The following is a 26,022-nucleotide window of genomic DNA, read 5'->3' on the forward strand; positions in this document are numbered from 1 at the left end:
CTGGCTTGGGTTGATGGGTGTTGTAGTATAAAACAGCTAGGGAATCAAAGGCTGCAGACCCCTGACTTAAATCAATCACGATTTAAGAAATGTTGGGCGCAGCCACAGCTCGTGTTTTCGGTTTTACAGTCTGGATCGTAAGGGGGGAAGGAAAAGAGTATATGAACAACTAAGTGGTCGAAACACCCAACTAGTTGTTTAAAACGTATATCCTTTGCCCTTTCAATTGCAATTGTACCCGACATGGCCATGTTTTTTCCATGTTATCTTTTTTTTCGTATTAAACTATCCGACTTTTTTGGTTTATGTTGGTGATGTGTTTTTCTTCAAATGTGATTCACAAGTAATTAATATACCCCTGGCCATATTCACAAAGCTTTCTGACTCCCAAGGGTAAAATGCAGCTGAGGTAAATACCAACTGTGTCCATGCTCAAACTGCACCCAAGGGTGATTCACAAAAGATTTCATGCAGCGAGCCATGTATGCCCGTCCCGAAATGCGGCTGAACTCGCATCCCGATTCACAAAGAAGGAGCACATGCACACACGCAAGTCCCAGGCTGTGGAACTTGCACAGAGAAAGGTGAAAAGATGCAGTTATAAAGAGTTCAAGTGAAAGTGGTGTCAAATGGGGAGCGAGTGCCATATTTCAGGGAACGATGTTTTAAAAGAAAAAATAAGTGATGACAATCCTGCAGATTTCCCTGCGTGGCGCCATTTTCGAGCATGGGCAAATTGCGACCTGGGAGAAAGATAGCAGCGGATTTGCTCCCTTTCTGTGAATGCGCGTGCTCCCTGTGTGTTTGTCAGTGCATCCCCTCCTGTGCATTGCCCAGCAATGGCCACTCCCCAGTCACTCAGATTATGCACGTTTAGGTCTATGCCCTTCCCGCCCATTCATTCGCATATATGCATGTGCAAAATGTTGCACATGCGCAAACAATCTGTGCACTCGTAGTGCAATGCGTATTCGCTGCCTGTGTTCCTTTTAGCAATCTGGCAGATTTTGTGTGTATACAAGCTGCTCTTGCATTTACAAAATCTTTGTGAATCATTCTTATGGTGATGAACACTTCTTAAGAGTAGCGAGTGTGCGACTGTGCACAGAAATGTGAAGTGGAAGTGTGACAGCACAACGTGCTCTGTTTTCATCTAGATTTCCACTGCCACTCACTGCTATTCTACCCACCTTTCAAGACAAGCGAGCAGCGAACAACACAACACAGCACATGCAACACATCTTGATTGTTAAATAGCGCTATTCAGGTCATTTGTCATTCACTGCTCCCCACGGTCTCTCCCCCTATGCTGCCAATTGCCCATCATCTCCTATAGCTCCCCGCTCATTTTTTCTCTGCGTCCCTCACTCTGTTCTTCCCCCTCTGATTGCAAAATGCTCTGTCGTGTATCTGTATTGTTGAATACCTCTGTTGCTTCCTGAAGCGAAATCCGTACTCGAAAACCATAATAAATGGGTTTTTCGAGGGCAACCCACTATGATGAATCCTGAAGTGCCATCACAGAACCCCAGCCTATAATCTCCTCCCATGTGGCCAGGGGAAGGCAGCCGCTACCTGATCCTAACCCTGGGGGTGGCGCATTGAAGGAAGAATCACATGGGAGGAGACGGCTGTCAAGGTAAAATGGTGTCTCCCTTGGGCGAGACACAGTGTTCCTCTTCTTACGAGGATCAGCATCCTATATTCCCAAATATCTTATGGCAGGCATGCCGTCATTGTACAAGTCCCTCCCATGAGAAAATCAAGAGAACATTCTATGAAAAGTCACCTAAACAGAATCATCCTGGTACCTTGAGAATGTGTGAATTAAATGTGACATCCTCTAATGATCATGATTCTGTTTTAGGTTGAAGTCTTAATCCCAATGTCAAAGCTCATCTCCTAGCTCTGATAATGTTCAGTTCACAAAGCAATCAAAACTAAATAGAAAACTTAAAACCACTATGGACTTCAATATCTATAATGCCGATGGTACTGGAACGAGGAAGAGGAACAAAGTTGATGATGATCAATGGTCCTACTAAGAATACTGTGTGGTTCAGTTCTTGCACTCCAAACCTAAGTGGGACATTTAAATATGGAAATCATCCACAGGAGGGTTAAGGACTAGCAGTGACAGAAGCAGTCAGGGGAGAGGGTGAAACTGTTGGAGCTGAAGCAGAAGTGCGACCACCAGAAGAAACCGATGCAGGAAGAGAAGGCCTGCAGTTTTGCAGAGTACACATAGCAGGAAGCAGAATTGGGGATGGTAGTAGTTAGAGAAGCACAGCTGTTCGGGAGATGTGCTCCCGACACGAGTCGCTCAGGTGTGCTGGAAGGCGCAGACACCCGGCGGAGCCTGGGAAGCTCTAAAGGAGGGCAGTACCGGCAGCGGCAGTCACAAGGAAGCGGTCAACAATATTGCCGGGCCACAGAGGGTATGCCACAGCATCCAAGAGTGACAAGGAGATGCCAAAGGTAGCCCGTGAGTTGACCTAAAGAGGAAAGTAACCCTTGGGTGCTCTGAGATGAACAATTAGCAATAAAAGACAATTTTGAATACCGAACAAGTAGAAGGAACAAGTTACTTACCTGTAACTGTTGTTTTCCAGCATGGGTCTGGCATGGATTCACATGCTCATGAATATTCCCCGTCGTCAGGCTGGGAATCCTCGGTAAAGAAAAAACCAGTATCAGTTTCGTTTCTGATCTGTCTTTCGTAGTAATAACCAATCACTGGTCTCTGCGTCATACTGACCACAGCCAATGACTGCCCTCTACCTAAGCACCGCCTCTGGCAGCCATCTTCAGATTTGGAAGCACGTGAAGTGGCAGTATGACCAAGTGAAGAGCCGCAGAGGGGTAGGCGGGAGGGTTCGCATGTGAATCCATGCCAGACCCATGCTGGAGAACAACAGTTACAGGTAAGTAACTTGTTCCTTCTCCAGCATGGGGTCTGGCATGGATTCACATGCTCATGAATAAAGAATACATAGCAGTACACACATGCACAACCACGGGAGGTGGCAAAGGCTCAACATTAAGCATCACATCAACTCAACATTAAGCATCTTACCTCCTCACCAGGCTCACCTCAGGCGAACAGGTTGCGCAGCACTGCTTGGCCGACCCTGGACTCCTCCCTGGAATCCCGGTCGACGCAGTAGAATTTCGTGAAGGTGTGCGTCGACCTCCACGTAGCAGCCCTGCATATGTCCAGCAGGGGCACACCAGATAGGAACGCCGTGGTAGCTGCGATCGCTCTGGTGGAATGGGCTCTCGGACGGCCAGGCAGCGGTCGGTTTGCCAACCGGTGACAGCACATGATACAGCCGGAGAGCCATCTGGAGATGGAAGCCTTCGAGAGAGCCTTCCCCTGATTGACAGGTCCAAAGTTCACAAAGAGTTGTGACGTCTTCCGAAAACCCTTCGTGCGGTCCACGTAGAACTTCAGCGCTCTAGCTACATCCAGCGAGTGCAAAGTCCTCTCAGCCGGCGACGAAGGCGACGGGAAGAACACAGGTAACACCAAGGGTTCGTTGAGATGGAAGTCCGACGGTACCTTGGGCATGAAGGAGGGGTGCGTCCTGAGCACTACCCTCGTGTCGTGGAAAGTCAAGTACGGGGCCTTGCAGGAAAGGGCCTGGATCTCTCCCACTTGTCGTGCGGAGGTGATGGCCACAAGAAAAGCTGTTTTCCACGATAGAAACTTCAACGGGGCCGAGTGCAGAGGCTCGAACGGAGGTCCCATGAGCTTGGTCAGCACCACGTTGAGCTCCCACGCCGGGGCCGGAGCCTTCACCGGCGGGAACGATCTGAACAGTCCCTTCATGAACTCTTTCACCAGACGATGAGACCACAAGGACGTCCGCCCCGTGGTTCTGGTGTATCGGGAGATCGCAGCAAGATGAATCTTGATGGACGCGTGTGCCAGACCAGCTTTGGCCAGCGTCAGCAGGTACGGCAGTACTTGGGGAGCCGTAATCCGTAGAGGGTTAATCTTCTGTGCGTGGCACCAGACAGAGAACCTCTTCCATTTGTGTCCGTAGCATTTAAGAGTCGAGGACGCCCTGGCCTTTGCAAGAACCTCTCTGCAGTCGGCCGGTATGTCGTATCCCCCAAACTCTAGCGCTGCAGGAGCCAGGCCTGCAAGTTCAGCGACTTCGGGTCGTGGTGGAGGATGGCGCCTCCTTCCCTGGAGAGTAGATCCGCGTCCGCCGGCAGCTTGATCGGCGGGGACGCTGACAAGTCAGGAAGGTCCGGGAACCATATCTGCCTCGGCCACGCAGGTGCGACGAGGATCATCCTGCACCGTGACCTCTTGAGCTGGTTGACGAGCCGGATTAGCAGAGGCAAGGGAGGGAACGCGTAGAGGAACAGGCCCTCCCAGGGGAACGAGAAAGCATCGCCCATGCTCCTCGTCTGGGGAAACCTGCTGGCGAACCTCCGGCACTTGGTGTTCGTCGCCGTCGCGAACAGGTCGATCTGGGGTGTGCCCCACCGTCAGAAGAGGCGATCCACCAGATCCTGCCGTAGTTCCCACTCGTGGCACGAGCGCAGCTCCCTGCTGTGCGAGTCGGCGATGGTGTTTTTTATCCCTGCCAGATGAAACGGCACCAGAAAAATCCCTTGGGCGACGGCCCAATGCCACAGGTCCTGCGCCTCCTTGGACAGCGCTGGGGACCTGGTTCCGCCCTGTTTCCTGATGTAAAACATGGTGGTGGTGTTGTCGGTGAAGATCCTCACCACCTTGCCCTTGAGGGACGGAAGGAAGGACCTGAGGGCCCAAAACACTGCACGGAGCTCCAGGACGTTGGTATGCAGGGACTTCTCCGTCGGGAGCCAGAGTCCCCTTGCGTGCAGATTTTCGGTGTGCGCTCCCCACCCTTCCAGGGAGGCATCCGTGGTCACAGTCTCCTGGTGGGCTGGGGTCTGGAAGTCCATGCCCGCCGTCAGATGCGCGCGGGTGCCCCACCACCGTATCGCTCGTCGGAAACTCTCGTCGAGCTTGATCCTTTCCTCGAAGCTGCCCGTCGTCTGGATCCAGCGCGCATCCAGGAATTCTTGCAACGGGCGCATCCGGAGCCTGCACATGGGAATGAGGTAGATGCAGGAAGACATCATCCCGAGGAGGGACTTGATGGACCTCACTTTGGCCGCGTCGGCCACCAACATCCGTTGCACCTTGCCCAAGATGGTCCTGGTCCTCTCCTCCGACGGGGAGGCCAGAAGGGACACTGTGTCGAGCCTCGCTCCCAGAAACAGTGCGACTTGCGCGGGCACCAGGTGGGATTTGGCGTAGTTCACGGAGAATCCCAGGTCCGTGAGGAGTTGGACGGTCCTTGCCGTGTGGACCACGGCGAGCTCCCTCGTCTTGGCGCGGATGAGCCAGTCGTCCAGGTAGGGGTAGACGTGAATCCCCTCGCGGCGCAGCTGCGCCGCCACCGGTGCGAGGCACTTGGTGAATCGAAGTTTTTTGTGAAAAGCGCGAAAAAATAGCACTAACGCTCGAGAGCAATAGCACGAGGATCCCAACACATGAACGTGCGGTAAAAATCTGAAGATGGCTGCCAGAGGCGGTGCTTAGGTAGAGGGCAGTCATTGGCTGTGGTCAGTATGACGCAGAGACCAGTGATTGGTTATTACTACGAAAGACAGATCAGAAACGAAACTGATACTGGTTTTTTCTTTACCGAGGATTCCCAGCCTGACGACGGGGAATATTCATGAGCATGTGAATCCATGCCAGACTGGAGAATAAGAGGGAGACACAGGCTTAATTCTCCTTTCATGAAATATCAGGTTGGGGAAATATGTAACCCACATTGCCAAGAGCCAAGAGACTATAAAGACAGGCAAACATTGTGCAACCGTCCTCACATGGGATATTGATGTGGAGAACCTTGGAACAAATATTGCCCCTAGCAGAGGAGATCATTTATATATGTAGGAGTTTTTCATCCTGGCAGACAAGTAAACCAAGAAAGAAGCAGTTGCTTGAAGAAATGTGGTTGTGGTAAAAAGTGTTATGAAAAGAGACTATTAACTTTATCATCCTGAAAAGTTGTATAACAAAACACATTTGCTGTGCTGTCCTGACGTATTTCACCGAAATAAAATTGTGGCTGTGGAAGAAACAGTTGCCTTGGTTTTGAACAACTGTTCTGTGAAAGAGACATTTACTTTACCAAGTTGAAGGATGTATTGGATGGAAAAGACATTTCTGATTAAACTGAAGAAAAGTCCGTTAAATCAGAACTCTTTCAAAAGTGTTCCTGAATTGATTCAGGGAAAGGGAACCAAACCCTGACCACACGGGGCACTTTATGAGAATTATAAGTGTGAACCTTTGCACAGTTCTGTTGAACTGAAACCAGATAGATTTACGTTGTACACTTTGGTTGTATATGTTAGTGTGAGAGTCAGATACATATGGACAAAAAGTCATCTTTCTTTAGTTTCAGTTTTCTAGGTAGGAATATTCTCGTCAGTGTAGGGACATATAGGCGTTCATCTCACCCCTCTTTATTTTTAATAAAAATGGCAAACTGAGAAATCTAGAGCTTTGTGTCTGTCTCTCATTTCTGACCCCTCACACCACCCTTATTAAAGTGCCACCTATGAGTCAAAACTATTGGCATACGAGTGTAGATGGATGGGACACTGCACAACGAGTAAGGACTCACAGACTGCAGGGATAATTTGGCTATGTACCTACTCACTGCACGTTCATGGCTATGACTTGCCCTTCCCACTGACCTCGTGTACCACCCCAAACCACACGCATTGGAGAGTCTTTTTCCATGGGTGTTGATCAGCTGCACCTTGCAGGGTTCGAAGTAATCAGTCTACCTGTGAGAGGTACAACTGATTGGCATGTGCCCTACATACCCCTGGCTGGTCCTCGTGTCCCAGTCACATGCGACTAGGTATGAAGTGGGATGAATGCTTAAAGGGACTAGTCTTGACTTCAGTCCCAGGTAAATTTTGTCCAGCATGCTGCCTCTTGACTTCAGTTCCAGGGATATAGCACCCAGCACCCTTCTTGGCTTCAGAGTCACTGGGATATTGTGCCCAGCATTCTTTTTGACTTTTCAGGCCCAATACATAGCGGCCAGCATGCTTGTTTACTTCAGTCTCAGGGATATAGCGCCCAGCAGCCTTCCTGACTTCAGTGCCAGGGATAAAGCACCAAGCACCCTTCTGGACCTCAGTCCCATGGATATTGTGCCCAGCATGCTTATTGACTTCTCCGTCCCAGGGGTATAGCACCCAGCACCCTTCTCGACTTCTGTCCCAGGGACATAGCACCCAACATACTTCTTGACTTCAGTCCCAGGGATATAGCACCCAGCACGCTTCTGAACTTCTCAGTCCCAGGAATATATGATATATGTCATTTATAACTCACCTACACACAAGTGTTTCTAGCACCCTTCTTGGCTTTACAGTCAATGGGATATAGCACCCAGCACCCTTCTTAACTTTTTAGTCCCAGGGACATAGCACCCAGCATGCTTCTTCACTTCTCAGTCCCAGGGATACATAATATGTCATTTATAACGTTCCCGTACACAAGTGTTTCTAGCTCCCAGCACCCTTCTTGGCTTCCTAGTCCCAGTGATATAGCGCCCAGCACCCTTCTTGACTTCGCAGTCCCAGGGATAAGAGCATCCAACACCTTTGTTGACTTCCTTCTTGTTTCTGTTTCTTGATGCACATATTTTCACCCTGTGGCAGCGCACTGCCTATGGCACAAGTTGCCCTTTGAGGCTTCCATCAGTGCTTAAACGCAACACACTCCAAACAGCAGGTGTTCCTTCTCATTCACTGGCTTATTGATCTACCTTCCAAACAAGCCCTCTCCCCCAAACCCCTCACCATTGCCTGGGTATTATCATTTGCTAAGCGGAGGTGGAGGTCTCTCAATGGAGGTGACCGTGTTTATTTGCCGAATATGTGGCTGACAGTAATAATCTGTTCACAGGATGCGACTCCTAGCCCCATCTTCCCCTACTTCCTGGCATAAGAAGTTGGGCAGTGGGGAGGGAATCTGTGCCCCCCCTTACATCTAACCTAGATATCACATTAGGTCGCCTCTGCAGGTGTCTGCTCTAGTGGGACTCTCACAAATCTCAGTGGGCTCAATCCAGTGTTCAACCTTTCGAAGTCAGTAAATGAAGGATCATTATACCGGGTAACAAGGAGACCTATTACAGCATCTAGAAGTCCACCGAATCTGGCATGAAGCACTGAATACAAACACAATATTATCATCATAGAAACCATGTTGGATCCCGGGTGTAGGCACGCCGAATACTACATACTTACCCAACAGATGGCAAAGAAAAATTACATGATCATAGCCCAACAAGCGGGGAACCAGAGAAAACTGAAGTAGAATAAGTTAGTTGAGTACAAAGGGCAGCGAACCGAAAGGAGAACTCTGGCTTAGCCGTGGATTAAAAGCCCTATGAATACAGTAATACATCATTGATGAACCTCCGCAATAGAGTGCTTGCGTATTGTCCTGGGGTACAGTTAAGAACCCTTACAGATGGCCACAACATTAAAAATAAAGCAAACAGTTATTTAGTGCCATCACTGTGCTTGTAGACGTCTTTGCAGCCCTTCAGTGAGGCAGAATGAAAGCGTGATCTCCTGTATGAATTGTCAGGGAATTTTGCAACGTAACAATACCTTTTTTATTAACTGTACAGAATAACATACAAGAATACAACCCTGGAAATCCATTAATAAAATGTCCAATCAATAATACAAATAATATTATGCCTTATATAGCACTTCCTGTTGGAGTTGGACTGTTTCTAAGCAATGTTAACATCAGTGTTTTTTTTACACCTTTCACTAATCTTGACAAATCAGAAGGAAATCAATAAATAGGGATTACACAATAGAAATTCCATAATCTCCATTATCCATTAAATGTTAAAAAGACACTATACAATCCAAATTTCATGAATTGTATAAAATACATTATATATTCAGATTTAGCCACTAAAATTAAAAGCTATTAAATATTTTGGTTGATTACCTGGTAAAGTTGACCCATAAGGCCCTCCTGCCAGCATTTCATTCAATTTATCCAAAAAGCGCAACATGGCTAACATTAAAGAAATATGGTCGCCATGTCATCGCCCTATTCCACAAAGCTTCTAAGGAGACTACTGACCACACAAACAAATTTACTACACAGTGCATGGATCTTAATTCAATTAATACATGGCAAGAGATATGCAAAAGTTTTAACTTCTCTCAACAATTTAGAGACTTGCAGAGTCTGCAATTGCGCTGCAGACTGGCCAAACGGACATGAGGGACGAGGACTTCAAGGGGAGGAACAATGTTAAATCGAAATCGCATGTATTGTAATCTTAGCCTGTGGGCGGGACATTTGATAACATATTTAGGATAGCTATCCCTTTGCTAGTATAAGGGTAGCATATTCTTTATACAGTATCAAATTTCAAAGCAAGTTCTGGGTACGATGCAGTCTCTCAAATAATTTATGATAAGCACTGAGTTTGTAGCGAGAGTCTCCTTATCATAGCTCATATCCTCTAATATGCTCAAGTTACTGTCTGTAAAATTATTCAAAGCTGGGATGGATCTTACTTGTAAGCTAGCGCAAATAACCTTGAACAAAAATAATGATGGGGATCATATAGAAGAAAATAAATGTCTTCCAGCAGACAATAGTTCCCAAAGAAAGGAGGCATCGCTCATGGCACATGACACAGTTGGGCAAGGAGTAAGGTAATGGGAGTGTAGCTTTACATACTTTACCTTCCAAGGAATTGAAGCATTCTGCCAAATTACCCATTATAACCTCAAGAACATAAGTCAAGGCAGGAATGATTTTCCCTTCGTCATATTTAATAACGGGTATTAATGAGAATCTACAAAACTTGTAGTAGATTCTTTTAAGTTGAGCAGTATAGTTTTATTTTTCAATCTATCCAAGATTTTACTAATACAGCCAGAGTTGGACAATTCGAAGCCCATATATATGAGTTTGTCCACTCGGTCTAATCTAGATCCAGACACAGTCTATTTCATGACCTTTGGGGACCTGGCTTGGTGAAGACTAATACTTTAGATTGGAGGGTCAAATTGTTACTTTCAACGTAAGCAGAGAATGCATCAAATTTTCTCTGCAATCCTACAGGTGTTAAATCAAACAACATTAAGTTGTCCACAAAGTCCATCCAATTTAAACAAATAGAACCCAGTTTCAACAGGAGACAGTTTGAATTTGCTCATACCGTGTTTCTATCCGAAAGATAAACATTAAATAGCATGGGAGTCAGAATGCATCCCTGTTGAAGACCCACCAACGAGATTACTGGTCGAGACAGGGCACCACTCTTCATGAGCCTAATCTACATTTTAGAATCAGTGTGGAGTAGCATAATAAGTTTAAGCATACCCTCCGGAATAGACCACAAATAAAGTTTGGACCAGAATAACTCCCTGCTAAGGGTGTCAAAAGCCTTTGGCTAAGCAATATAGACTGACTCACCCTGCTTTGCAAGAAGTAAACACATGATAAAGCCATTAAGAGATGTCCCCATCTGTCTCCAAAAACCCATTTGGTTAGTTGCCCCGAAAATGTAACCCAGTTCTTCATTTTCTGTAAAAGCAAAGCAGCAAAGATTATGCTCGCAGTGTCCAGTCTCACAAAAGGATGATCATTTTCAGACTTTGTCTTGTTGCCCTTTTTGTGCACTGGAATAATATAAGCTGTTTGCCAGGATACAGGCATCCGTTGTTTTTTCAATAATTTGAGCGAAAAGGAGGCACAGAATGTCAGTCCATAAATCTGGGTGATGTTTTATTGTCACTGGGGCCATCATGTCAGGGCTGGCAGCCCTAGAATTCTTAGCTTCCAAAATATCCTCTTTACCAAATCTGAGAATCCATGTTTCTAAAGACTGTCTATGGAGCACATGGACCAAAGGGCTTTGCCAAATAGTGGAGACAGATGGAAATACCAAGTGACTGTCAATCAAGCTATAGTCCAAAGGTTCATAGTTGATCAAAACCTATACGTGTTGTTACCAGACAGAATCACCGGGCTATCTTTGATTGACATCTGACATCTATAACATTTCAACTAATACTTGGCAGTACTGGCAGTCGTTTGTTTTTTTCTACTTCATAGGTCAAAGCATCATCTGCTCACTTTTGGGACATTGGTCAATTTGTAATTTATTTTTGTTCTTTTGCCTTTCATAGGGGCATCGAAAACATACCTGAAAGTACCAGAGATACAGCAGTGTCCCTTCTTTAAAGTCAAATCTATACATCCCCTTACTGTCTAATTTATTACATTTACTTAAACTGGTAGTTGGCTTTAAAGCGAGATTCATATGAAAGCTTTCTATGAATCAAACGATTTGTGAAAGTTTTTAGGGTAGCCTTGTTCCAACGAACACCAGTTGCTGGATTATTAGAAGAAAACAATACCAGATGGTGTAACCGAGGCAACCCCAGCAAACTCGACCTCAAATTGACACGAGGTAAGCATGGTCACTTAAGTCACTGAGGGACATTGTAGCAGGAGAACATGTTTCTATTAGCACAGGAGAGAGGAATAAATAATCAAAGCATAAGAAGTACCCCTCCTCAAGGATCCACATTGGTCAGGAAGGATATTTACCATTGGCTCCACTAGATCCATCCATAGTTTGCCTCTTTCACCATTATCTTTTACGTGAGCATGCCGTCCCTTACAGCCAATCTTACGCAAAGTAAAAAATTCAGTTTTGCAGATACTATGTTATGTTATGTTAATGCATTTGAAATGCGCGCACACAGGCCCAGAAGCATAGAGGTTCAGGAGGGGGGAAAAGGAGAATGAAGGGAGGGCAGAATGATCACAGAAAATATACAATTCTAGGGACTCATCTTAACAAGAATGTTTTTAATTAAGTTATGTTAATGCAATTTAGACCTCCCACTATTACAATAAAATTCAATTACCTATTATTTAACCAGGTATCTATTATCTTCGACAATTCAGAAAGTAAGTTTGTGTACAAGTGGTTTTCCTTGATCCAATACACAGAATAGGTGTTTCTATTGTCCATTAATTTATAACATTTCTCTGTTCGTCTTCTACAGCACAACAGGCCACTATGAAACTATTTTAGGTCACTTTTGACAAGACGAGAAAGCAATGATTTAGTCGAAAGATGTGGGTGAGATCGACACCACTACACGCCATAGCCGGGAGGATAGCCCAGGAGCAAAGCGGTTGTCTTGGGAGCAAGACAACACAGAGCAACACAGGTTTGAATCCCAGTCCTGTGTTTAGAGACTTGTTCCTGATATTATGCGTGTTCTAAGAGATTAATTAATAAATACTTCCAGGGACTTAAGCTGAGACAAACCAAGAACAGTGGGTTAGTTAAAAGCAGTAGGAGAGAAAGATAATAAAATGGGTCCATATGGGGATAACTGGATTCAGAGCAAGGTGGCTGTCATCCATATGCAGACGTTGGTCACCCGGTAGCGCTGATCATCACAACTGTATGGCAAGACCAGAGGCTCGTACTAGGTGCTCTACTTTCTTTAATGCCAACAGCAGCAAATTAGAACACTTTTTCTAAAACACTTAGAACCAGATAAACAAAATTACGAACAGTTGTGCGAGTCCCTCCTATCAGGGGTCCTCTGTAGTCACTCAATTAGAACCCATGGATAACAGCTTGCAGCTGTTGCCAGGATAGTCCTCCTTCTTTGCGGCAGACAGCAGCTACAGGCCATGTTTTCCTGCTGTTTCCTGTAGTAGATGCTATACTGCTAACATTTAGCACTCTGCTTCCTATTTATGCTTATTGACTATTTCTTGTAGGGTTTTTACCTTCTCTGGCACCCGGTCAGTATTTGGTGGCATGTGTTTAGGACTCATAGCCTAGGGTTGCTCGGTGTACGGCACGCTGGGATTCTCTGTGGCAAACAGGCACATTGTAGCTAACGCAAAGGGGAGGAAGCCACTCCCAGGAACCTGTGGAGACAAGAATGGTACACCTGGCACCTGCTCACTGTAAAGAGTTTGTTTCAGGGGCCTGGAGCCAGGACCCCTGTACCCATTGCAGGCTTAAAGTGCACACATTCTACCAGGCATGCGTACTTCAGTGGCTCTCTCAGAACTCTTACTATGGCTCTCTGGAATGAAGCAGACACTTTGTTTCAGTCATGGAATCCTCAAAGATTTAGAGGGTCAAGCGGCAGGTTTCCCTCAGAGGACCCCCACATGAAAGCCATTGACAATACGATGTAGTCATCTGTACAGCAGGCTGTGACCGATGTTGTAGCAGACATGTTGAAAGGAATCAAGACATCCATGTTACATTATTTTTCACTCTCAAGGCCAATTTATAAACCCCTTTATCTTATCTTACATTAAATATATGCCATCCACCACCTCCATCATGAGCCCCTCTCACGAGTCGCCATGGGACTGCTGTGTCAAAGTTTGTAGTTGGTGCAACCCCTGCCTATCCCCAAGTGGGGGTTGTACCAACATCCACAAACATCAAATTCCCATATCATCTTGAAGGTGAGGACACTGGCAGTCCTTTTCATAGATGAGCACCAGCTTAACCATTCAGAAGGACTCGCAATTAAGACTTCAAAATGGATGCACAAGATGACAGACCGGCATTTGTCATATCTACAGTTAAACGGTTAGAATAGGAGATCATATTATGATGGGCCCGGGACCTGGCACCATCACCTTAAAGTGCAGTGGTTGTGGGATCTTCAGGAGGCACTCCAGAGAGCGAGCAGAGAGGAAAGTAATGGGGGAGAAAGTCGATACTCTGGACCTACCACAGAGCGTGTGGATCCTCTGTCCTCTATGATGACCATCAAAGTGGTGGACATTCTGACCCCAAGCAGGGGTGTATTCTTTTTCCAGTTAAAACAGGAATGATGGGTTGGAAGGGCTGAACCGTATGGCACAATCTTCAACTAAGGTGATGTCATTGCAAGTGCGATCAAAGGTAGTGACATCAAAGGAAGTGGCAAACACCATTGTGTTATAAAGCCGATATGAGAGAGGCTTGTGATCCAGTTCACATTCCAATTAATCACTAGGGGATCCCAGTGTTGGCAGTCAAAGAAAATAACTTCCATTTAGGTGTGGTGATTTGCCCAGGATCACAAGGGAAAGCTAGCTTATGAGCCAGGCGTTCTGATTGCACAGTTCGCAACTCTGTACGCTGCACACTACTCATTTTCCTGCTGCATTTGAATTGCCCTGAAGGATGCCCGTTTTCCCATTTCTGGCTTTTTAGCTCACATCATTCTATATTCTTCTACAGTGTTTGTGGTTTTATTTTGCCATTTATAACCAGATGCACTGCTCGGGTTCAGGAGTGCCTGGCGGACTAACTCTAAAACCCTCAGGGTTACATAGGCAGCACACCCTGCTCATCGCAGGGGACAGCCACATGGCTCAACCGGCAGCAACTGCTCCAACTGAGGGAATGACATGCTAAAACAGCCAGGCCACCATGGGAAAGAAGGGAAGATACCACTACAGCATCCATAACTCACTATTTGGTCAAAGCTGCCATATGGACCAGTTCCATGAAATACTTTTCGGGGACCTGTGTTGGGGAAATATTCCCAAGCCTTCTAGCAGCTCTCTGGAGCTTGGCTGGGCATTCACCATGGGAGTCTCCCCCTCAAATCACCAGTCACACGTATTGGATCCAGGCGGGGGCGGGGGGTAGGGGGGAAGAGGACAACATCTGACACAATACCTCAGGCCTATTAAAAGAAAATCCAACAGGACTAAAAAAATACAATCCATGTCATAGGAGAAGAAAAATTGGGAGAAATTTGGCCAGCCCACTGAGGTGTTGATCTTCTGCCAGGCGATGGCTAAGGGGACCCCACAACCTAGCCCACAAGAGAGGGGAAAGGGAAACCCCTCTCACTTCTTAAAAACCAAGGAGAGAAGATGATTTTAGAGCCTCTCTCTTTTCTCAAAGGAGCAAATGCAGCCGTTACCTCCTCAACAATCTGGTGGAGTTTTAGAGGTAGCGAGAAACGCCAGAAGTGTAATTAGCCACCGGAGAGGAACACCAAGGACCGGTGACTGTCCGGGAAAGCCACCCAAAAGCCGGGGCACTCCTTGCGAGCTGTGCATAAGTAACAAAGTAAAGAATTGAATGAAAACTTAAAACAAAGCCCAATTATGCATATTGAATACCGAACTGAATGAAAACTTGAAATTAAGCATATTGAATAAAACTTTATGGGAAAAGCAAATAGCAGATGACAGCCAAAAGGGAAAGCGCCCATGTGTAAGCAACCTACGGAAAAGAGCGCAAATGTGAAGGAGTGCCATAGAAAGGAGGTGCATGAACAAGACAACCACAAAGTGAACTTCATGAATGGATGCAGTGCGGCAAGGCCAAAGACTGGCAAGAGGTGTGTAACACGTTATGGCAAAGCCAAGAGGCTAACCAGGAGAAGCCAGAAAAATGTAGGACTGCACATTTAAGCCAAGAGGCCGACAAAGAGAAACAAAGAGAATGTGACTCTGTACACAGGGGCAAGTATAAAAGAGCCTAGGGATCCTGGTTGTGCGACCTGTGATGGGCGGTCCGTGTGGTCTGATAATTGCGCCTAGACCAGCAAACCCTAAATTGGGAAAACCAAAGACATTGTGAAACAAACGAAAGTGAATCACTGTAAATGAACTGGTGATGGAATCCAGGAGAGTCAGGTTGACCTAGAGTTTTGTTGAACTTTTGAAAAGACTGAAACAAGTACAAGTCAAGTGGCTTAGTTAAAGTCGTGGCGAAGGGAACCCTGAGACTTGAGGCACTGCAAGTGTTGTCTTGAGAACAAAGCCTCAAGACCCTTTTGTTTTGAACTGTGTTGCTTAGAACTTGGGGAAGGGCACCCCAAGGATTGTGTGGAACTGTATTGACTTGAACCTGAGAAAGCTAATCTTGAAACTCTTGTGGAACTTTCTTGAACTTGGGGAAGCTAAGAGCTGGAAGAAGCTCAATACTTTGTGTTAATCACCATTTATGTTATTATTGGTTTCCCTACACATTGGTTAGCTTTGGTTGTGAGGGCAAGGACAGGTTTAAGACACATTCAGACGTTTAACTTGAACTCTTTGAATCAGACTTTCCGTAGTTCCATTCAGGTAGGGAAATCCTACCCTAGCAAGGGCAATTTAGTCCTTCTACCATCCTGACATTTGATTTAATAAATCATTTTATTTTGTACTTTGATTCTGTTGTCTGTGTCTTGCTTCATGACGCCTTCACATAGCTTACAGATGAAGGTGACCACAGACAGCAAAGAGGCAGGCAGAGGAAGGGAAGCCCAGTAAAATCCCAAATGGCCGCCCCAACTCTTGTATTTGTATTTTGTATTTATTTCATTTATAGAGCGCACCAGGCCCAAGGGCATCCGGGCGTCTGTTTTAGTTACAACATGATAAGAAAAACATGGCAATAAAACTTTACAGTTTATGTTACAAAATGGAAATTACCAAAGACATTATGGACATATATACAAAAAGCAGTTACGGGAGAGCGAAAGGACATAACCTATGTACCATGAGTGAGGATAGGTGGCAAGCGCATGGGAGGTTATTGGTAGATGGGTGATGGGTCTTGGGCGAATAGCCAGGCTTTAGCAAGAAGTTCTTATACCCTCTATTCCATTAAACCCACTCCCAGGAGAGTTACAGCATCGGTTTAATTAAAGCCACCTCTAGGAGAGTAACATACAAGAAGTAGCCTCTGCCAATCGCAGACTAGCCCTTAGCACAGGCTGCAGGCACAAACCCCAAGGCCTGGAAGCCAGTCTAGAAGAAGAGTTTGATGAGCCGGGGTGCTTGGGAGGCGGGGAGGGGGGTGGCTTGAAACTCACACAGAGGCAGTGGAGTAGAAGAGCAAGTTTCATATTGAATAACAGAGGGGGTTGTAGAATGTGAGGAAGAAGTGGTAACAAAAGAGGGGAAACCACTGAGGAGCGGACCATGAAATCAGAGTGGGATGAAGGTTTGGATTAATTAGAGTTGGGGGAGGGAGGTAGAAACCAGAAGGAGATGCGAAAGGGGAGATGTGGTGTTGGGACGACAGGAATTCAGGGTTTGAAATTTCTGGGAGCTATTTAGCTCCTGTTTCTCGCCTAGTAAAACCTGTTTATCTTTAAAGAAGAAGTAACCAGGAGCTACGTTTGGCTCCCCAGGCCAACCAGTGTCTTACAAAATATGCATAAGTGACCTTACATTTGAGGGAGTGAGAATGTAACTAGGATACATCTCTGGCATTCTTCAATATAATAGAACATACATAATGGGCAAAAAGTTAAAGTGTGTATCGTACTTGGAAGTTAGACTTGCAGTGCACTGAGTACTCGCTCCTGGTTCCCTAGTGGTAGCTCCTGCCTAATGGGTGATGCCGGACACCCAGGAGCTGGAATTAGCTCTTGCACATCAAATCTTAAATTCAAACCCTTGGAAATGGTAAAGGGGAAAGTGACCTGTGTGAGCAAGCCACCATATCCCTTAAAAGTGAAAAGGGCACTGTATCCCTTCGAGGTGAGCAAGGCACCATTTTGCGGAGTGAAATTGGAAATGAGGCGGAAGGTGGGAAGTTGAGGTTTTTGTGACAGAACAGCAGGATGCAGTCAGAAGCAGAAGTGACCAGAGTGGGGTGTCGCGTAGGGGCCGTAGGAGTGAAGAGAAAGAGGGAATAGGTTACAAGGGACTGTGACGAATCCGATGCTGCCATCACTTCTTTCCTGGCAGTGACTCATCCCCATGTGGCCAGGGGACGGCAGCTGCTACCTGATCCTGACCCTGGGGGCGGCTATATGGGGGAGGATCAAGCGTTCTTTTGAGGATACCCCATCCATGCCCAAACCCTTAAATGGCATGTTCTACCTCCCCTCATGCACCTCGTAAGAGTACTAAAGGCCTTCTAACCAGATCTGTATGCAAGTCTTCAAAATCTGACTTGCCTTTTAAGACTCATGAACACAGACTCTACCTACAAGTCATCCAGAACTGGCTTGCCATTAAAGATGACCAACAACACTATGGAAGTAAATGCTGAACGACCGCCACCGACTTGCTGCAGGAGAAAGAGTATGCCAGCAAGAGCCAGTGAGTCCACCCAAGGGAAGCAGGGACACCCATGCCAAACCCAAATAACTGTTAATGAAGTAAATTAAATACATGAAAGAGAAAAGCAAGTGAGATTTTTTTTTTTAATGGAAAACAGAACAAAAAATCTAAACTTTCAGGTTTGTGAATGTATGCAATGCACATATAAGAAAATCCCTGCAGGCTACAATGCCAGGCAGATATATTATCAAATATAGCAAACATAAGAGAATATCAAGTTTGTAAGTGTGTGCAGAGGCCACATGAGCAAAGCCCTAGCTGGAAAGTATACCAAGCAAATTAAAGCTGCAAGAAAAAACCTATATAAGAAAGCCCTGTCATAGGAGTATACAGGCAGTTGCAAGTGTGTTCATTTAAGAAAGCCATGGTAGGGAAGCACACCAGGCAAGGACACGCTGATCCGTGCATAAGAAATACATTGCCTAAAGAGGTCTTGAGAAAGATGCATCAAGACTAGCAAAAGGCTGTGCTGATCAAGAGAGGAGAAGTGACAACCTGACAAAGGAGAACACAAGGTATTCTACCAAGATACAAACACACAGCCAAGTTGTTTTGTGTACCAGTTGTGTTGTTAATCAAGAGAAACTCAAGGGACTGATATCTTGGAACATACAACAGAGTGAAGATTAATCCAGGGGAAGGGAAACCCCCTCTGGAACATGGAACACTATCCTCCTGGATCCTTTGTGATGGAGTGCAGCACTTCTCCTTTTTGAACATTTATAAATCACTCAAGGCCAAAGACAATACCCGTTTCACATTAGAGTTAATCTTGTTGGAATGTGAGGGCCAGAATAGTACTTTGGATACAGGACATTTTAATTTGGACAGTCTGACATATGACAGATCCTCCTTTGTGTTTGAGGTAGGGAAACACCTCTTAGTGCAGGGACAGCGAGGCATTTTCCAAACACCTTTTCTTTTGTCAATAAATGTGTATAGCCAAAGTCACAAGTCTCTGCGTCTGTGTCTCATTCGTGGTTCCTCACAGGATGCAGAGGAGTAAAGAGTGAGGGGACCCAAGGTGTGAGGATGGGTTTGGGAGACAGAAGTAGAACTGGCCCACCAGATGTCTCTGCCCTTCTAGATCCAGCCTGCCACTCGCCCACACCTGGGTCTGCTCGGCCAGCCGAAGAGACCGCTGGAACAGCAGAAGCAGAGTGTGGGTCCACTAAGCCCAGGGACATTTTGTCATGCTAGAAAGCCCTGGCAAGAAATGTGGTACAGGCTCTTTAAAACCAGACAGCAGGACACAATCCACAAGAGATCCCTGTAATGAACTTAAGACATTTGCTTTGGACCACCCAGATATCCTGAGAAAAGTGCACAGCTTATTTGCCCACAGTTTGTCACTCATCCTAATAAAAATAATGTTGTGTTTAGATGTGTGTTTGGCGATTGTTCTCTCGGCGAAAATCCTGACAGTATAAAACGCAAGACTGCACACAGACCGCACTGCATTGAGGGCCTAAAAACCAGGACTCACTGGGAATCTCGCTTAAATCAACTTAAGATGCCTTCAATATGCATGTGTGACAAAATCACCTGCTCCTAGCTTTTCAAACAGAAAAGGGTCTCATTGCTATGGACTTTGGGAAAACAAATTGCTTTCCACACAAAAATAAACAATGAGTTATATCAACTGGTGTTTTTCAGTTTTAGACAATGGTTTTACTTTGTAACGTAGCCCACTAGAGAAGTTGAAGCAAAATCCTTAGACACCTGCTCCATTTCAGGCAAGAGTGTGCGACAGCAGCTGTAAATGTCACCCTAGTGTGTTAATGGTGCTCCATCACACAGCAGATGACCCTGCTTAGTTTACTTCATCCGATGCAGCCGGCACAAACAGAGAGAAGGTAAGGAGTATTTTCAGCTGTTCCAGAGTCCCTGTAATCAATGGCCTATGAGTTGCAGTCTCTGGAGGGCAGGATGAAAACCTCAAGGCCCCATATAGTCATCTGCAATGACCCCACCTAGGCTTGCATTCGACAGTTTCGTCTCTGAATCAGCAGATGTCCAGACAAAGAAAGCTTCAGGTAATTTTCAAAGCCATCAACCTTTGGTAGACCATTAATTACAGTTTCTTTGGTTAAATATGCCACAAAATGCCTGCATGGACCCTGATCTGAACATAAAAAACAAAGTAGAGGGGCCCTACGGGGTGGCCTCGAAAGGGCCTCACAGAAAGGACAGTGAGGGATTGTGCTGTCAGTGGCAGCAACTCACACTTTGCGAGCTGGCCGCAAATAGCTTTTTCACACTGAGTGGTAGGCCTAGCAGGTTCCCATGGTCCCAGCAGTAGGAACAACACTTGGGCAATGGGCATATATATCCGGCCCTAGATCCAGTTCTATAATTCTATAATTATAATTGTTCTTTTATAACACGCCTAATACCAGCAAGTAGTTTCGAAGCACGGGATCGGGATTCAAACCTGTGTTGCGCTGCATTGTCTTGTTTGCAAGACAAGCACGTTGCCCCTGAGCTATCCTTCATCCCCTGGCAGCTAAAAGGGAGCACACCCATTTGTCTGCTCACATGGACCGTGGCATGGGATCGTGCATGCCTAGAGAAGAAGAATTTCAGAGAGATCCCATCACGACTAGTCACATTTTGTGGTAAAAGTCTGACAAATGGCTTCTGCAATGACTTGTGGTGGGATGAGCTCTGATGCATTTCCTTCACAATTCCATCTGGGATGTTCCGGCACCATTTAAAATAAAGGCGGCATTAAAGACAAGAGCTCGTTCATATCCCAACTGCAGAACAGTGCAGTTTATTCCATATTTCAGGCCCACTTTAACTGTTATAAAGAACAATAGGGGGTAGAATAATCCCAGCCTAAAATGGGGATCAGAATAGTCAGGCAACAGCTAAACAAATATACCTTATATTTATTCCAAGGTAATGGTAAAATATCCATAGGTTAAGGAGTTAAATTATGGATAACTTCAATAAAAACAATTATAATCAATAATTGAAATCTAAAAAAAGTGACTATATCCTAGCAATAGTCTATCACTCTTCTGAATAGTAGTATAGATGGTTCATAAGGCATATATCATTTATGTTCTTTGCTGACATAATCCTGTGTCTGTGTTGTTAATATGTGAACACATATTGTCTAAGCTATATTAGCCTAGGCATTTATCTCAACATGTTTCAGTTCTATTCCATTTGATGGAGAACATTTGTCAGGAGACGCCGAATTTAAAGGTCACCCTTTATGTATTCAAAGAGTGTATCCTGGATTGGGTCTATTAATAAGACATCCAGATACAGACTTTCACCCCCACCAGCCATTCGAGGTAATACTCCTCACAATGATTGGTAACATGGATATGTTAATTCCAGCCCTCAGACTAAGCACTAATAGCCTCTATTGTCTTTTGTTTCTATCACAGCCTGTAAAGCAACAGCACTTATAAACTACTGTACGAGCAAGGAGCAACAGGATATCTATTTTTAGAGAGCAACAGTTTTGCGTGTGTTTCTAAAGAGTGAGCTTTAAGTTTGCTGTCTCCTGATGAATGTTCACGATCCAATGGAATAGAACTGAAACATGTTTAGATAATCGCCTAGGCAAATATAGCTTAGACAATATATGTATTCAAATATTAATAACACAGAGACAAGATTATGTCAGCAAAGAACATAAATTATATATGCCTTATGAACCATCTATACTACTATTCAGAAGAGTGATAGACTATTGCTAGGATATAGTCACTTTTTTAGATTTCAATTATTGATTATAATTGTTTTATTGAAGTTATCCATAATTTGACTCTTTAACCTATGGATATTTTAACATTACCTTGGAATGAATAAAATGTATATTTGTTTGATTAACATACTGTTGCCAGACTATTCTGCTCACCATTACAGGCTGGGAGTATTCTACCACCTATTGTTCTTTATTAGGTATCTTATCCGGGAAGAGGTAGAAAACGCATATTTAGAGTACAAACATAGCTACCCGGATCTCCCTTAATTTACGTAGGCCACTTTACCCGGATCTCCCTTAATTTACGTAGGCCACTTTAACTGTATCAAATTGTAAAGGAGTCTGCCTCTGTAAAGAAGCAAGTGGAGGGAAGACAGGAGACAAGATGCCCACCTCAGAAGAGAAGACATCAGCCCAATTCAGACTATCCCGTCATTCATAATAGAGTTATAAAGAGGTGATGTAAACTGCAACTTTTGGACAATCAGCCAGACTGTGGCCCGGACTACCTATCGTTGTCAAGGAGTGTGAAAGAAGGGTAATGGAGGAGTGTTCATGAGTGGTGTAGCTGGTTAATGAATTGTGCCTGGGTCTTGAAGGAGTAAGTCTTACCAAGAGTGATACTGTAGGAAAATCTCAGGCTAGCTTACTGCAATGGATGTGCTTGTAAGGGAGAGTAACTTAACCCTTCATTGAGAATGAAGACAGGAGGTTTGGGAAGGTACAAAACAGTTTTACCTCCAAGCGACAAGGTGGATGCTGGTCCTGACTAAGAGGCTACTGAAAACATGGTCAAGATTGTGAGAAACCTACGGGTGTTCTTCCTATGAAACCCTGGGAATCCAACACCCGGGGGCGGACCATTGCTGTTGGATTCCAACCCTGGGGAGGACAAGCGAGGGAGGATCACCTGGGTGGCGGACCTCTGGTGACATTGGGGAGAACACCATTAGGCGAGACATGGGATTCCTCCTCCACACTTCCAATGCCCTCACCCGATATCTCCCCAGCTTTCGTAGAAGTTTGTCATTCTACCTCAAACTCACCCGGACCATGTCCATCTCTATGCAGAACCATTCCCACACATTTCCATACGAGGTGCCCCACTCACTATTCCCAATTCCCCACTCCAAGTCAGAACCATAAGAAACTTGTATTTACGAAAGGTTAATTCTATTTGGAACCCTTTCAAGCTCATTTTTCACCCCATTATACAAACCACTACAACTGCCACAATCCTCACCCTTCCTACCCTGCAGACATTTGTATTTTGTATTTCTTTATTATTTGTATCGCGCGCCTAACCCTGAGGTAAGTAGGTGCTTGAAAACTTAAGCTTACACACATGGATAAGCATACAGCTTAGAGACAACAAGAATACAGAAAACCAGAAAGCACCCTGGTTACATGTGGGTCAATATCTGGGATGCAGGAGACAAGTACAATAATAGGCGATTGAACAAAGTATAGATAAAATATGGCGGGCCTAGTGAGTACTTCTTACTGGGGAGGTTTGTTGCTCAGCCAGTTTTTTATATCGACTTTGAAAGTGAGGAAGGAGGGTGCCTGTCTTAGGGGTATGGGGATAGAGTTCCATTGTTTGGTAGCTTGGACTGGGAAGATGGCCCCTCCTGCTGTTTTTATATTAGACATGACAGACGAGGAAGAACAAACCGGGAGCAATGAGGATTACCCATGGGCATCCCTGTGCCAGTCACTCCTATGGACGAGCCCCATTTTTTCACACTAACAAAGCCAGACAGAGTCAGGCAGGCCCAACCCTAACCACACACCTGCAGCCTGTTAAAATCACACAGGTGCTTAAAAGAAGCCTGCAAGGAGAGAGCAATCAGATGATCTTGGGAAGCCAGGATGGAGGCTGCATGGCTGAGTCTGCCAGAGGATCCCTACCTCAGACCCAAGCACTAAGGGTGCAGGAGAGAGGCAGAGCACACGGCAGAGAAAGGGTTTCCAGGCAGCAGCTGAGCCCAGAAATAAACAGCGGAGCCAAGACAGGGTGCAATGAGGGTGAAGCCCATGTCCTGTATCCTGGACGATCATAAGTCTCAGAAAGCGTGGCAAGTAGCACAAAGTATGGCCGAAGCGGGAAACCAGGAAATGTTACATAGACTGTGCACGGGGCCCTCCTGCACGGCTAACCCACTAAGGGAGGAGCTGCAGCCATTGGAGTATTGCCTCTTGGCTCCATGATCGAGGCTGCAGGCAAAGCCTTCAATACAGCCAGTGATTCAAAGGAAAGTGTGTAATACCGGTGTTAGGGGAGAGGTGGTATATCCCGCCCCCTGCACCATTCCTGCACAAGGTAAATGATGTATGAGCTAAGGGGGGGGAGAAAACTCCACCCCTCCTGTACTTATTCTCATCTCCCATTTGTGATAAAAAAGCATAAACGCCATGTTAAGGCCTGTAGTCTGTGTCTTTTCAAACGCCATCTTTTCCTCAGCTTTCTGCCCCTCTGCCAAAATGGACCCTCTCCTTTTCCCAGTGCCACGCACAGCAAGCCCCCACCGCCTCCAGCCTCTGCCAGCTCAGCGCGACTCTTGATCTCATAGAAATGCAGCTATTCATTGTTGCCATTAGTAAGTATAGAGTACTGACAAGATGTGTTCAACCAAGAACGTGAGACCAAGGCCAGCTCTGGCCCTAGCTCCCCATCCATATCTGCTGACCGACTCATGCCCTCTCCACCCCCTCCATGAAAACGTGAGGCCCCAGAGACCAGAAATCAGAGATTGTCCCTTCTGATAAGGCACCTGGAGGAACGACCCCTAACCCAATGCCCCCATAAAAGACATGGGTTGGAATGCACCTATTTCATACCAATAGCCTCTTTTTATGTGATAGTTTGTACCAGTCATTATTTCATGCATGCCAAGGTTTGTTTGTTAGTTTAGTTAGAAGACTCTACATCATCTCTGAAGAACTTTGCCTGACCATCACCCTGCGAGGATGAGCCCAGCTGACCATGTTTACTGTGACTGATGGAGACAGCAACCAATGGGACCCAGCCTTCCCCTATGGAACTGTAAGTAGCCAACGTACATATCCAATCTGGTGTGTTAGATTGTCTCTCATATATGATGTTATCCATGACGATGTGTGCCTTTTTAATGTGCTGCTCATGTATTTCTTGGCAGAGCTCTCACGGGCAGCAGAGTTCCTTGCTTGCATTTATTTTACTTATATAAATGTTGGTTCCCTTGCAATTACTCTCCTTGTTTCATTCCCTACTGGGGTGTGTCCATTATTTTCTTTCTTGGGACACGTGCATGATAAGGTGCCTGCCTTCACTGGTCGGTGTCAAACGAAGGTTGCGAGCTGCGAAAGTGTTGGAAAGACAGAACTGTACACAGAGAGAATATCCTATATCAGAGTGGTCCGGCACCTGTGCATGTGCAGTCGAAGGTCTGTGATACGAGTATTACTGAAGGAAAGTAATAGTGAATATGAAAAGAGATCGAAGTAGTCATACGGGGGTCAAACAAAAACCCACGTACAATCGAAAGACTTCAATCGAGGAGGTCTGAGCCCGGCAGAGGGAGACCTACATGAACTTTTAAAAGCCCTTGACAGGTCCAAGCCCGGCTGAGGGAGATCTGTAATACATAAAAGTGTCAGGAAAGTAGAAACTAGGCTTACGCCCGGCTGAAGGGAGCCTATAGTAGCTGTAAAGTAAAGAGGGGTCCAAGCCCGGCTGAGGGACACGAGGGTGGACATTCCACCCGATGTCTGCTGGAGAAAGAAGAAAAACCTGAATAGTTTTGGAAATACTAAATGAAGGGATCTGTGCCCGGCTGATGGGGATCCAGGGAGAAACATCCAAGATCGTTTAGTTACAAGAAAAGGAACTTTCTATTTTTGTTTTGTACATCAGGCCCTCCAAAACAAGAGACTTTGATGGAAAAGAGACTTGAGCACAGAAGGCCGTGATTCTGGAAATGCCACTGTATCCTCATACCACAAACGCCAGAGTGTGCACTTTGCTCAGATTGGACCGTCTTGCCCCGTGCTGAAAACGCGGGGAAGGGAGGCCATCGGCGCAAGTATCCTGATTATCATTTTGTGAACACTTCTTTCT

The 26,022-nt window shown here is 45.6% G+C and overlaps 1 protein-coding gene across 5 annotated transcripts in view; it reads right to left on the bottom strand.

Annotated features, from left to right (window-relative positions):
- Nucleotides 1-26,022, bottom strand: part of MVB12B (multivesicular body subunit 12B) — a 786,673-nt gene that overhangs the window by 332,601 nt on the left and 428,050 nt on the right. The window lies entirely within an intron of this gene.

Source organism: Ambystoma mexicanum, chromosome 8 (assembly GCF_040938575.1).
Source record: "Ambystoma mexicanum isolate Mex_15411 chromosome 8, UKY_AmexF1_1, whole genome shotgun sequence".
NCBI classification, from domain to species: domain Eukaryota; kingdom Metazoa; phylum Chordata; class Amphibia; order Caudata; family Ambystomatidae; genus Ambystoma; species Ambystoma mexicanum.